The 13,165-nt window shown below is 42.1% G+C and overlaps 1 protein-coding gene across 3 annotated transcripts in view; it reads left to right on the forward strand.

Annotated features, from left to right (window-relative positions):
- The first annotated feature begins 6,214 nt into the window (after positions 1-6,214).
- LOC131078677 (uncharacterized) overlaps positions 6,215-13,165 on the forward strand; it is a 257,382-nt gene continuing 250,431 nt past the window's right edge. The window contains exon 1 of one of the 3 annotated variants that reach the window (XM_058016430.2): positions 6,215-6,374. The gene's annotated coding sequence lies outside the window, so the exon portion shown is untranslated. Of the gene's footprint in view, positions 6,375-6,705; positions 6,729-13,165 lie in introns of those variants that run through there. The other 2 variants (XM_058016428.2, XM_058016429.2) reach the window with 2 other exon arrangements.

A 13,165-nucleotide genomic window follows, 5' to 3' on the forward strand; every position in this document is an offset into this window, starting at 1 on the left:
CAACCGGGAGGAGGAAGGGATGATCAATGCAACAATCCTCCAAATCCCTCCAAGTGTTGTTGCTGAAATAATCACTAACCCTTTCTCCAAAGAAGCTTTTGGCAGCATCCTTGAGCCTTCTAAGGGAGGGGGAAGAAGCAAGGGACTTCTTTCCCAACCAGTAATCCTCCCAGAAGATAATATTCCTTCCATTTCCAATAAGCCACCTCATACCATGGGCTCAAGATCTTGTTCCAAATTTTGGAACCCCTGGGGAGGTCCTCCTCTTTCAGAATAGAGGAAAAGTCCCCATTACCCAGGTATTTAGCTCTGATGATCCTGCTCCAATCCGCATCCTTATTCAAAAGCTTGTTGATTTGTTGATTGTCTTCCCTTTTTTCTTTTATGATTGAAAAATAAAACTCTCATCGTTATAAACTTCTTATAGAAAGCCTTTTCTTTCAAGTTTGATATAACAAATTCGACGTATTGAATTTTTCTTTGAACCATTATCGTCAATATCTAAATGATGCTGAATTTTTCTATGATATAAAAAATGTATTGAATTTTTCTTATAACTATTCATTTGAAATTGTTTTCACAATTATAAAATCTTTATTCAAAAAAAAAAAATTGAACATTAGTTAAAATTTTTTTAATCCACAATAATATATACACACCAATATATCATAAATTTGATATAACAAATTTGATGTATTGAATTTTTCTTTGCTGAAGTTATTACAAAACCATTGTTGTAGGCATCTAAACATGCCAAATTCAAATCTTTTATGATATTAAAAAAATATATTAAATTTTTCTTACAACTATATATTTTGAAATTGATATTAATATCTTTTATGATATTAAAAGCTTGGCATTTAGGTTGAATTTTCTAGGATGGTGTCAACATAATGGAAACTGCCCGCCTAATAAAAAATATTTATCCACAATTCACTTTTACTAAAAGCAGGTGCAGGAATACGCAGGTCGCGAGAATACGCAAAGAGGGCAGATTGACGGGAATATCCAAACAAACAATACCTTTTATACCTTTTATGCAATACGCAGAGTGCAAGTCTACGCGGAATATGCAGGGAGCAGGTATAAGCAGGTCACGTGAATGCAACAGAGGCTTTGTGGGACCGGTACAAGCACGCAAATAAGGGCTTTTGTCGGCTCTGATCATTTGGTGGGATTTGTACAAGGTTGTGTTGGTTCTGGGTCCCATTTGGACTGCATCCCATCAGGTTAGATTCTTCTTTGTCTTTTCTGAATTGTTTTTGCTGCCTTTTCTATCTCTTTCCTGGCAATGGAAAAACAAACTCCTCCAATTTCAGAGAGTATTCTTGAACTTCCAGAACTTTTTGAAACAAATCACTTGGGGCAAGTGAAAATTGCCTCAACTACTAAAATTGGTAAATGGATCTCGGTTAATGCCAAACAGTTTAGGGGTATCTTGAAACGTAGACGTGCTCGGTTAAGATATGCACAGGAGAGAAAAAAACAATATCATAAGAACAGTAATCAGAGTCTCAGTTGCAAAGGTCACACCAAGAAATCCCCTTGGTTAGGTAGAGGGAATTACATGCCCTTTCACAGCAGCGACCCTAGCGACTCTAACATTTATAGCCCTATTTCCACTCCTCTAACTTGGTCATCTGAATTATATGTGCAAGAACTATTAAATGCCAAAAGGAGATTGGAGGCTTTCGAGGCTAAAGAACAACAAAAAGAGATTAAAATACAGGTGTTGACAGCAGCTTATAAGTCCCTAGCAGACAACAATAAAGCATTAAAAGAACAAATATCATTTCTGTAGGATGCGCTTGCTGTTGGGAAATCTGAGTGGCAAAACATGAAGGATGGATGGCAAAATGTGAAAGATGAATGGCGAATTTAAAAGGTTTCAGTAGCAACACATAGTGAGGGGCTTAATGCCAAGGCATTCCATGGTGGGATGGAGGAATCTTTGGATCAAACACGCCTAAATAAGAAGGCAGAAAGCATAGAAGGTAAAAGCAGTTTCTCAGAAGTTACCAAAACTTGGGCCAACATCAGCAAAGAGACTACAAACATGGGTAAGGAAAAAAATTTCGGGTAGACGAAACACAAGATAAAGAGCTCAAAGAAAGGCAAAGAAGAGCAACAAATGTAATCATCAAGGGAGTGAGGGATTATGGGAAAAATGAACACACTCTTGACCTTGCAAGAGACTTCTTAAGAGATATGCTACTTTGGCAAGGGCAAATCACTAAATCTTGGAGAGTTGGCAAATTATGTGATGGGAAAAAATAGGCCTATAAAGGTTATCTTACCAAGTGTTCGCGACAAGCAAAATTTGTTAAGTAAGAAGCAACTTCTAAAGGGTACTCATTTTTTCTCAGATGAAGATCTAACTATGAGACAACTAGAAGAAAGAAGGGCCGAAATGGCAAAGATTAGGGCAGCTAGAGATGAAGGAAAAAGAGCGTGGTTGTTCAATGGCAAAGCAGTAATTGCATATTTTGGTCCCCAAAATAGGACAGAGCAATAAGAGAGTAGCAAAACAACAACAACAAATGGAGCTGGGTACATTGCAACAAAAACCTTTCAGCCACATAGAGATGAAGACTTAGCACCGAGTCTTGCATCCCAAGACAAATAGTAATCAAGATCTACCCAAGCCTCTTTGAGTCTAGTTTGTTGGAACTGTAGAGGCTACCGTTGGAGACGTGGGCCTGGGTTAGGGCCTATTGCGGAAGGTAGAGATGTTATTTGTCTTGTTGAGACTCATGAACACGAAGGTTGTAAAACTCCCACGTTCGAAGGTTATTCAAAAATGACAGTGTGGAACAAAGCAGCTAGCAATGACAAGGGTCATGGTGGGATATTGGTGTTAGTGAAAGAAAAAGAAGGGCGTCTCATTCAACTTGAAAAAGAGGACTCCAATAAATAGTTTTTATGGTTTAAGATCTCAGAAAATTACAATTTTATTAGGATTGCAGCATGTTATTTTGCTCCGCAGGTCTCCAAAACTTACAAGAAATGTGATCTTGACAGCAAAGACCCCTTTGCTGCCCTAAAAAAAGATATTGATGTGTTCTCTCAGCTTGGCGAGGTCCTCCTTGTGGGGGATTTCAATGCTAGAATTGCAAGTGAACAGGCTTGCATCTTTAGCCGTAAAGATGATTGTAATCCTATTTGGCTCCTAGAAGAAGAAAATCATCAATGGGAGAGAGTGTTAGAAGACACCAATGATTGCAACCAATTTGGGGAAGAGTTGCTTACTCTCTATGACATGTTTGACTTAATTATCTGTAATGGTCTGATTAGATGGACAAATTCCAGCAATTTCACTTGCAACACTTACAATGGGGCGAGTGTGGTTGACTACGTTGTTTGTTCGCATAGCCTATGTGAAAAAATCGAAGATATGGTGATTGGTGAACATTTATGGGACCTCAAATCAGATCACAAACCGATCTATTTAAGTATTGTTTGGGCAGAAAAGAGGTATTATGTGGAAAAAAATCAACCTTCCCTACAACAACATTCAAAGGGCAAAATTCTTTTGACGCAAGAAAATGCTTGTATCTTCCAAGTTGCTTTGGAGAGACTTCTTAAATAAGAGAAAAAGACATTTCATGATCTCAACAGTCATAAGTTAACAAATCTGATCCATGTGGCCCTCTCAAAATGCAAAAGAACAAAAAACAAAAAATTTGAGACAAATTGTTTCCCGGTGAATGCTTGGTTTGAAGAGGAATGCAAATTTGTTAGAAGAGGTTTAAGAAAACCAAATAATAAAGAGACTCACATCAAAGCTTACAAACAGATTTTAAAGAAAAAGAAAGCTGATTTTATGTGTACTAGGAGGGAAGAGTTAATTTTTCTTAGCAAATATAATCCCAAACTTTTTTGGAAAGAGCTGCAATAAAAAAAGAAACAGATTGACAATAGTATCACAGCCACTCAATGGTTTGATTATGCTAGGCAACTTTATGAACATGATTTGGAGGTGGCTCCCCCACCCTTGGTCAACATTTCTACTAATCTTTTCACCGTGCAAGAAATTGAATTGGGTATTAAGAAATTGGGTGTTGGTAAAGCTAAAGACTTAGGTGAACTTCAAGCAGAGTTTCCCAAGTGGGGCATGAAAGTCCTTGCCCCTCATATTGCAAAAATATTCAATAACATCATTCCTCATGGGTTTCTTAAAGATTGGACTACAAGTCTTGCTATACCTCTTTTCAAAAGTGGAGATGTCAATAACCCCTCCAACTATAGGACTATAATGATCAATCCTTTGTTTGCTAAGTTATTTGGCAGCATGATAGAAAACAGAATCAGCAAATGGGCAGAAGAAAATCATAAACGTGCAAAAGGCCAAGTTGGTTTTAGACCTAAACATTCCACAGTTGATCATGGTATTACTTTGAGACACATCATCGAAAAAACTTGGGAGAAAAAGGAAGATGTCTTCTGTTGCTTTGTTGATTTCAAAAAAGCTTTTGACACAGTCCCACATGACAAACTGTGGCACAGAATGGAAGAGCTTGGTATCCCGACTCATCTTAGGGCTACTGTTCATAGGCTTTATGAGGAGGTTAAAGTGAAAATCAGAACTCCTGATGGCATTTCAACTAGTTTTAGGAGTGATATTGGTGTCAAACAAGGGTGTCCTCTTTCCCCTACCTTGTTTGGCTTATACATTGACAAACTTGAAGAATGGTTAAACATGCAGAATGGTGATGGTATTCAATTGGGTGAATTTGTGATAAGGCTGCTCCTTTATACTGATGACCTCATTTTGCTTGCGAATTCCGCCCTTGGTTTGCAAGAGCACTTATTTGCCCTTGAGCGCTTTTGCAATATTGTGGGAATGCAAGTTAATATCAGCAAGACGAAAATCATGGTTTTCTCAAGTAGAAGGAAACAAGAGCAACATAAGTTTTACTTTGAAGGTAGCATTCTTGAAGAAGTTGCAGATTACAAATACCTTGGAATTGATTTCAACAAGAGTCTTAGTTGGGAAGGTTGCAGAAAGAAGAGAACTCTAGGCGGCTGGAGGGCACTCTATGCACTTCAAAATAGAGGCAGAGAGGCTGAACTTTGGGATTGGAAAACCATCCAAACACTTTTTAGGCTTTTGGTGTTGCCGGTTATTCTATATGGTTGTGAAGTTTGGGCCAGCAGTACCTTAGATTCTCAATGGAAGCAAATTGAGAGAATTCAAAAACGTTTGATCACAAGCAAGTTCAAAATTAAAAGCACGGTCCCATATGATATCATGTTAAGTGAAACGGGTACTGCCCCTATTGAGGCAACTGCTATGGTGCGTCTCATTAGCTATTTAAAAAGAATCGAGCAAATGGGAGAAGATAGATGGCCTAAGGTTGTTGTCAACGACACTTTGTGCAAAAGGAAGAAGACGTGGATGAAACAAAACATCAAATGGTTGAAAAAATGGGATATTTATTTGAACTCATGCCCCACAAACAACAAGGAGATGAAGGTCTTCGTTATGGAAAAGTTTTACAAGAAAAATTGGAGTATTGGGTTAGGAAGGAAGAAACAATACTATATTAATGAGTTCAACCCCAATTATGATCATCTTCAAAAAGTCTATATAGGGGCTAATATATCATGGAAGGCTAAAATTCTAATCGCACAGCTTAGAACCAACTCTCACCAACTTCGGTGTGAGACCGGGCGGTGGAAAAGGCCAAAAGAGATTTGGGAAGAAAGAGTTTGCCCATTTTGTGTCAGTGGGAGCGTGGAAACTGAAAAACGTTTTATCTTGGAGTGTGAAGCACTTAAAGTCAGCCGAGAGAAGTTTGCCAATTTCCTAACTGCCAGCACATGGTATAACCTATTCAGCGAGGAGCATATCGTGAAGATGGGTGCTCTCATCATCAGCCTGAATAAGCAGAGATCAGACCTTAAAAAATTGATTCAACTTGATCAGATTGTCCCATAGGCTATTCTTAGCCTCGTGGACGTTAAAATTCTTTCTTCTTCTTCTTCTTCAGAATTATAAAATCTTTAACCTTAAAAAAATAATCTGAAATTTATATATACAGGATTATAATCCTTCTACCAATAAAAATACTAATACACTTCTGCAACCTTCTCCCCTCATTTACAATTTAAAAGTCGATTTTTACAATTAAAAAATAGATTTTTTTCGGAAAGACTAAAAATTGTAGAACTTGAAATTCTTTCTCCAACTATAAAATAATCAATCATTTGTGAAATAAGAGAGTCGAAGGGCCGCCGTCAGACTTTGGCACGTATTACATAAGTGGAGGTTTTAAAGGAGACTGTACAACGCGCCTTTTTGTTAAATCAGCGCATCTGCATTTCATTCTCGTCATCCTTTTGCTGTTTGAAGTTTCGCCCATTTATAGCAGGTCAGTATGTACTCTGAGTCTGAAAAGTTCTTTTCGTCCTCCAGAATATGAAAAAGGAATTACCATTAGTTCTTTATTGTTATTATTTTTTAATTTTTAATTTTTGCATTTAGTTGTATCTGCAAGATTGGTAGATGAAGAGCATGAAATTAATGTGGGTGCACATTTTAACACTTAATTGTTTCGTTTACGGGCTTCTCTATGTATCGATTACTACGATTGCCAAGGTGTAATATAATGGCGAGGATTGCTTGTTTTACCAGAGGGTTTAAAAACCAACAATTGCATATATTTGAATAAACCATGGAGAAGCATGATAAGAAAAATCAAACCTGCGTAACAGGAAAACACTGTGTAATCCATCTTGTCCCTTGTGGGCTTTAATTTGTTATTCAAGTTTTTCCGAACATTTGCAGCAATTTCTTGTGTCTGTGAGCTTTGATAAGTCTCTACCATTAATGTGTCTTGATTTTATTCATCAATAATCTTTTATATGTTCGAACCAGTTAGTGCACCCTGATTCCATTTATGCCCTGTTTTATGATATGGAATTTTGTATTTTAGGCAAATTCAAGGCTTCTTGATTCCTTATGGGTAATGCAGATTCCTACCCTCTGTATTGTTGTTAACCATTTGGGCCGAGGAAATGGGTTTTTACATGTTTTCAGCATGATATGACGAAGAACGAGATTTTGGCTGGTACCACTGCTATTTTATTTAGCAGTAACTGTTGATTTAACACAAGCGGGACAAGGCTTATGACACAACACGTGGTTATAGTTGAATAGAAAGGGTAGATAATGAGAAAAGTGTAAAATGAATTTTGAAAGACTAATGTAATGGCTTACAATTATCTAATTTCATACAAAAGTATTGTGATGTTATCATGTTTCCTATGACTAGCTTTGACTTACCGTACTTTAATTCAATTGTAAAACTACACCCAGACGCATCAGGGAACTTTCTATTTACGGAACTCACTAGAATTTGGTGCAGAAGCCCTTCCAAATAGTTTAAATGCTTGCTGTTTTCTTTTACTGCAAATTCTGCATTGAGTTGGAAAGGCTCTTGGCGAGACCCGACCATAGACTCTTTAGAGACTCAACTATAAGGTTATGGGAGAGGAGAGGGTGTATAGTTTTCCTCGCAAACATATCATTGATACACCTGAAGGAAGGAGCATTTGGAGTCATTCTAAACTACCACAAAAATGTGGTCACCCACAACCATTGCACACCAAACCTAAACCGAACTTCCTCCTTCCCACCCTTGTTCTGATCCCTTGTTTCCATGAAAAGTGCAGGAAGGCAAGAAGGGTCCTGAATAAAGAGAACAGATAGTAGTAGAGATCCAAACCTTACTTCTTGTCTTCAAAGCTTCATCCAAAAGAAAGAAGCTTAAATCATAACCATCTCAACCAATGAAGGATTAGGCTGCATCGTTGTTGATTTCTGCAGCATTATCCCTGAGGCAAGGTCACAATAAGATGGGTGTGAAAGTATATCAGGTGGTGGTGTGGCAGGCGCACTATCAGGATCTGGACAGTAAACACTATACTTTTTCAAATAAGGTTGTCAATATAAAACTAAAATTGAAAATTTGAATGTTGTTGACGGGAATAATCATTATGTTATGTTGTCATATTATGTTTATGTTGTTGTCGGTAATAATGAGTTACGGCGGTCAGTTAGTTAGCCGACGGGTAGGTAGTTGGAGTCGCGACGGTTGTGTCGCGCCCCTTCGGGTATTATATATTGTGTACCTTTTCTTCGAAGGAGGATCATGTTAGTCATGTCAGATGTAATGTTATAAGCACATGATGTACATGGACTGTGGAATTAATACGGAGGCTGGTTATTTAATATATTTCCGTTATGTTTTGTGCATTTACTTTCTGCATTTAACCGTTTACCCGAGAGGGCAAACATTTGGCGCCGTTGCCGAAATTATTCCGGGAGGGACGGGAATATACTACATGGCACAGGGATAATGGGACAACCATTGCCCGAGGGGACGAGCAGTAACCCTGACGAAGATCACCAAGAACTGTTCGAAGGAGAACGAGCACTCACAAAAGATTTCTCTTGCATCCTTCAGGCGGCCATCGAAACACACGTACGGAGGGAAGCCACCATTGAGGCTGTTCCAGAGGATGCTGTGTGGAGCACGCTTGGGGTAAGCCCGGCGGTGAATCGGTTGATGAGCAATTTGCCTAACCTTCTGGCTCAAGCATTTTTGGCTCTTCAAAACCGCAGAGAAGACACCTACCGGGAGAACCGATGACAACAAATCTTACGAGAATTTCACGAGCGCCGCGATGACGGACGTAGAGAAGACAGATGAAGGACAAATAATCCTTAAATTGTGAAGGGAGACAAATAAAGAACACTGTTAGAAGCAGAAGAATTATGTTGATTGTATACAAAAGAATGAATTAATAAAGACGTGTTGTGTTGTGAAACATGAAATTGTACCACAATTAATGCCCAATTTACTGAATAAAGACAGAAATAAGAAATTAGAAACCGACGAGTGGGAGGCTGCGTAGAAGGCTTTGATTCTGGAACAACGTGTAGAACGTAGACGGAGGCTGAGGCAACTTGCCGAAGGACGACCTGCCGAAGGGTTGCCCGAAGGGAACCAAGGAGGTGTCACGGAAGGTGCAGAAGCCGAGGGGAATTTCTACGCGTCGCCAGACTACGGTAGAGCGAGAAGCCTCGAAGAGTTTCTAGAGGAAACTAGGTTACGGAGAGAACTAGTTGAAGAGACTCGAGATCGGTTCAAAAACTTATCTCTCACGCCACAAAGGGAGGATCACCGAAGGGAGCCGGGCACGGGTGACGACGAAGGGGAAGCTAACCGCACGGTAGGTACAAGGCAGAACACCGTACCTTCGGTCACCACCACAGGAGACATCAGCGGAATCGGAGGAAGTAACCGCACGGTAGGTACAAGGCAGAACACCGCACCTTCGGTCACCACCACAGGAGACATCAGCGGCATCGGAGGGAGCAGCGCCGGAGGGCAGACAGCCACAACCACCTCCAAGTAGACGATTTCCATCAATGGCAACCAAACAGAAGTTGCCCAAATTCAACGGGGATAGCAAAGATGATCCCGCACGGCATTGCCGTACATGCGAAACCATCTGGACAGCCAACGGGGTGATTGACCAGGATGAATGGATGAAGCAGTTTCCCACCACACTGAGAGGAGTGGCTATTGACTGGTATTCAGACTTGGATAAAACCGGGGTAACTACGTGGGATGAATTGAAGAAAGCATTCGAGAAGGAATTTCGGCTTCTCCGAGATGATAATGAGATAGTCTCCGAAATCTATGGAACAAAGCAAGGAAAGAAGGAGACCGTACGGGCGTATGGCCGCCGACTGAAGGAATTAGTCGGAAAGATGGAAAGCCAATTGGCTGATGGCTTAAAGAAGCGGTGGTTTGTCGAGGGTTTGAACCCTAAGCTACGACGAAAGATGAAAATTGTGACTCCGACATCCTACGATGATGCATACAACCGGGCCATGGACTTGGAAAGTGAAGATAAGACGGCCAAAAAGAAGAAGAATAGATCTTCGTCATCCTCTGAAGATGATACGTCGGAAGAAGAGAGTAGCAGTGATGAGAAGCCGAAGAAGAAAGTCACGGCCCTTCAGAAGGATATGGAACGAATGTTAAAAGAGTTTAAGACAATGAAGGGGACCACAGGCAAGGATGATGAATCGTGGTGCACGGATTGTAAGGAGAGCGGCCACACAAAAGGTGCCTGTCCCAAGAAGGTATTTTGTGACATCTGCCAGATCATGGGACATTCTACGAAAGAATGCCCATACAATCTGAAGGCACGTAACCAGCAAGTGCTCTTTGCACATGAGCAGCCCTCCACATCGGATTCAAACAATAATGCATCTTCCGGAGGCTACCGGGGAAATCGACGAGGCGGACGGGGGAATAATAATAATTCCACTAGAAACAGGGTCCAATACGATGCGAAAGGACGCCCGATGATTCAATGTAGGGCTTGCAATCAATGGGGGCATTACGCACGAGAGTGTAATAACAATGACACCGCTCAAAAGCTATGTCGGTGGTGTGGCCCCGGTGACCATGAAGATGCCGATTGTCCGAAGTCTGGCGTATGGACCAATCTGATTGCTATCGAAGGCAACACACGGGGTAGAGAAGCCATCCTTGCTCTTACTCGAGGGCAGGCAAAGGAAGCCCAATACCCCCATCCCCGCACGGAGAAGCAGAGAATGACGGAGGCAAGGGAGGAAATAGAAAGGGCCATGAAAGCCCAACGGGGAGAGACACACGAGTCATCTGGACCCTACTGCACAGACGCGGAGAGGAACATTGTACGGCAGATGCTCCAAATGGAGGTACCTGTGAAACTGGAAGACCTCCTACACACCATACCGCAATTGGGGACAATGTTGTTGGGCACAAAGGTTGATAAACCCAAACCGGGAGACATGGACGCTCCCATACTAGGAAACTCGGCAACAAACCCAGTTGTACTTACCATCAACAATGGCCGACACCCAGCCGTGGTGGAGATGGGCATCCTGGGCACCATCCTGACAGATACTATAGTAGACGGCGGTTCTGGAGTAAATGTCCTTCCGGAGGACACATGGAAAAAGCTAGGAAAGCCCACTCTGTGGCCACCTACGTTTAACCTGCTAGGTGCAGACCAGCACGGGATTAAACCCCTCGGCATGTTGATGGCACAGCAAGTCACCGTGGGTGCACAACCTTTTGTACTCGACTTCGTGGTCATTCCATTGAAGCAGAAAGGGTACGACGCCATACTTGGAAGAGGATGGTTGGTGGCAGCGAAAGCAAACCACAACTGGAAACGAAATACACTCTCGATGGAGAGCGGAGGCAAGAAATTCACTATTGATCTCCGGACGCAGTTGGTGAGCGAGGAACTTGCCTCTTCCTCGGGATCTAAATCCGAGAGGGAAAATGACCCACGAGACGAAGGGAGAGAGGGGATGGATCTAGATGCCGAAGGCATATTAAAAATCGGAGGTTGCTGTTCGGAGGATGACACAGATTCACTAAATGGATTGTTCCATTGGCAGCAGGAGGACTATGAGATGTTTTCACCCTCCTGTAACATATTAAGCATCGAAGGAGAAGGAGAGGAGCCAGATCAATATCCTCCAGAATACGGGGAGTATAAGGAAGGAGAAGCCACAATGGACACCGTACCCGCACATCAATTTAGAAACAAAGAGGCAGACACAGTCACTACTGCCTCGGATCCCACAATGTCCAACCACACCTGAGGCTCTGCGTCGACCCCCTCCCTGTGCTCCTCCTCTGCCACTACCTGCTGTGGTGATCCACACGACTCCACCATGCCTTCTGCACGTGCCTCTATGGCCGGATGCGGTCCCGCGGGTGGCGCACTAGCCTGCGGAGGTGGTACGATGGAAGGTGATGCCACCTGCTGCATGGGCCCAAGCGCAACGGGCATGCGGCCCTCCCCAAAAGCTGGAATCAACGTGCCTCCCACTCCCACGGATGACCTCACAAGTGTGCCAAGTGGTAGTGAGGGTGGCGCAAACAAGAGTCGCTCCCCCGCGGGCTCCATCCTCTCCTCTTCTGTCGCCCTACTGCTACTATCCTCCGCCGAATCCTCTTCCTCCGAAGCCTCTTCGCTGCTGGAAGTCTCTCTTCCACTATCAGGTTCTGCCGAGGGGGTCTCTACTATCCTTTTCCATTTCGCGGAAGAATGACCAATGTCAAGGTGTCTCCAATGCATGATAGGAGGCTCGCCATCTGCCAATGGTCTCTGTGGCTGTATCTCCAATTCTGCCTCCGGTACTACTTCTCGCGTGGCCTCCAAAAACAATCCGATGGCATAGTGAGGCATGTAAAACGTGCGATGCTCCATCATCAAGAACTCGCACATCCGCTCTGATAACAATGTAGCCCAATCATACACAACGCCATTCAGAAGTCCATTCATGAATATGATCTGCGGGAGAGCTATGTCCGATGCCCTACCAGACCCTATCAACCTACTCTTGATGACGTCCATTATACACCGCCAATGGCCCTTTGCAACAAAAGACCTACGCATCCCACGGCTCTTCGTGGCATCAACAATGCTCTCTAATTCTGCTGTGGTCAAGTCTCGGGATACTCGTTTAATCCAATATTCTTTTTCCTCCCGTGTCATCTTCTTAGCTTTCAATTCCACTTTCTTGCCATGTACTCCTGGAATGCCAAACACTCTCGTAAACTTCTTCCTGATACTTACTTCTTGGTTTGTTTGTTTTTTTTTTTTGCCCCTTCGGTACTGGCTTAACTACCTCCTGGCAGCTGGGACCGTGCGGTAGTGTTGATGTGTATTTTGTACACAATCATACACAGAATAAAATACCGACAGGCATCTTATCCTCTCTTGAGAAAATAGTCTCTAACTGCTGAAGATCTGCAAAAAGGATCAGTTAGATGGACTCCAAGGTTCTTTTAGTGGGGTCTCCACGTGTGGACAAGCTTTTTTAGTGGTATGATGTGATTTGCTGTTTCCTCCAAGGCGTCTTATGGATTCAAAAGCTCGAAGATTTTACTAAACTAAAAAGGAACTTTCAAAAAATGGAAAAAGGACAGGGTTTAAGGAAGTCTAATCTAGCCTAACCCTATGAACGACTTAGCATGAATGAGATTTGGCAAGACTCAACCAACTTCAATTTTGCCATAAGATAACAACTCAATTGAAATTAGTGCGATCTTCTAAGGTAATAATGGTATTCAATGCA

The sequence above is a fragment of the Cryptomeria japonica genome, chromosome 2 (assembly GCF_030272615.1).
Source record: "Cryptomeria japonica chromosome 2, Sugi_1.0, whole genome shotgun sequence".
NCBI classification, from domain to species: domain Eukaryota; kingdom Viridiplantae; phylum Streptophyta; class Pinopsida; order Cupressales; family Cupressaceae; genus Cryptomeria; species Cryptomeria japonica.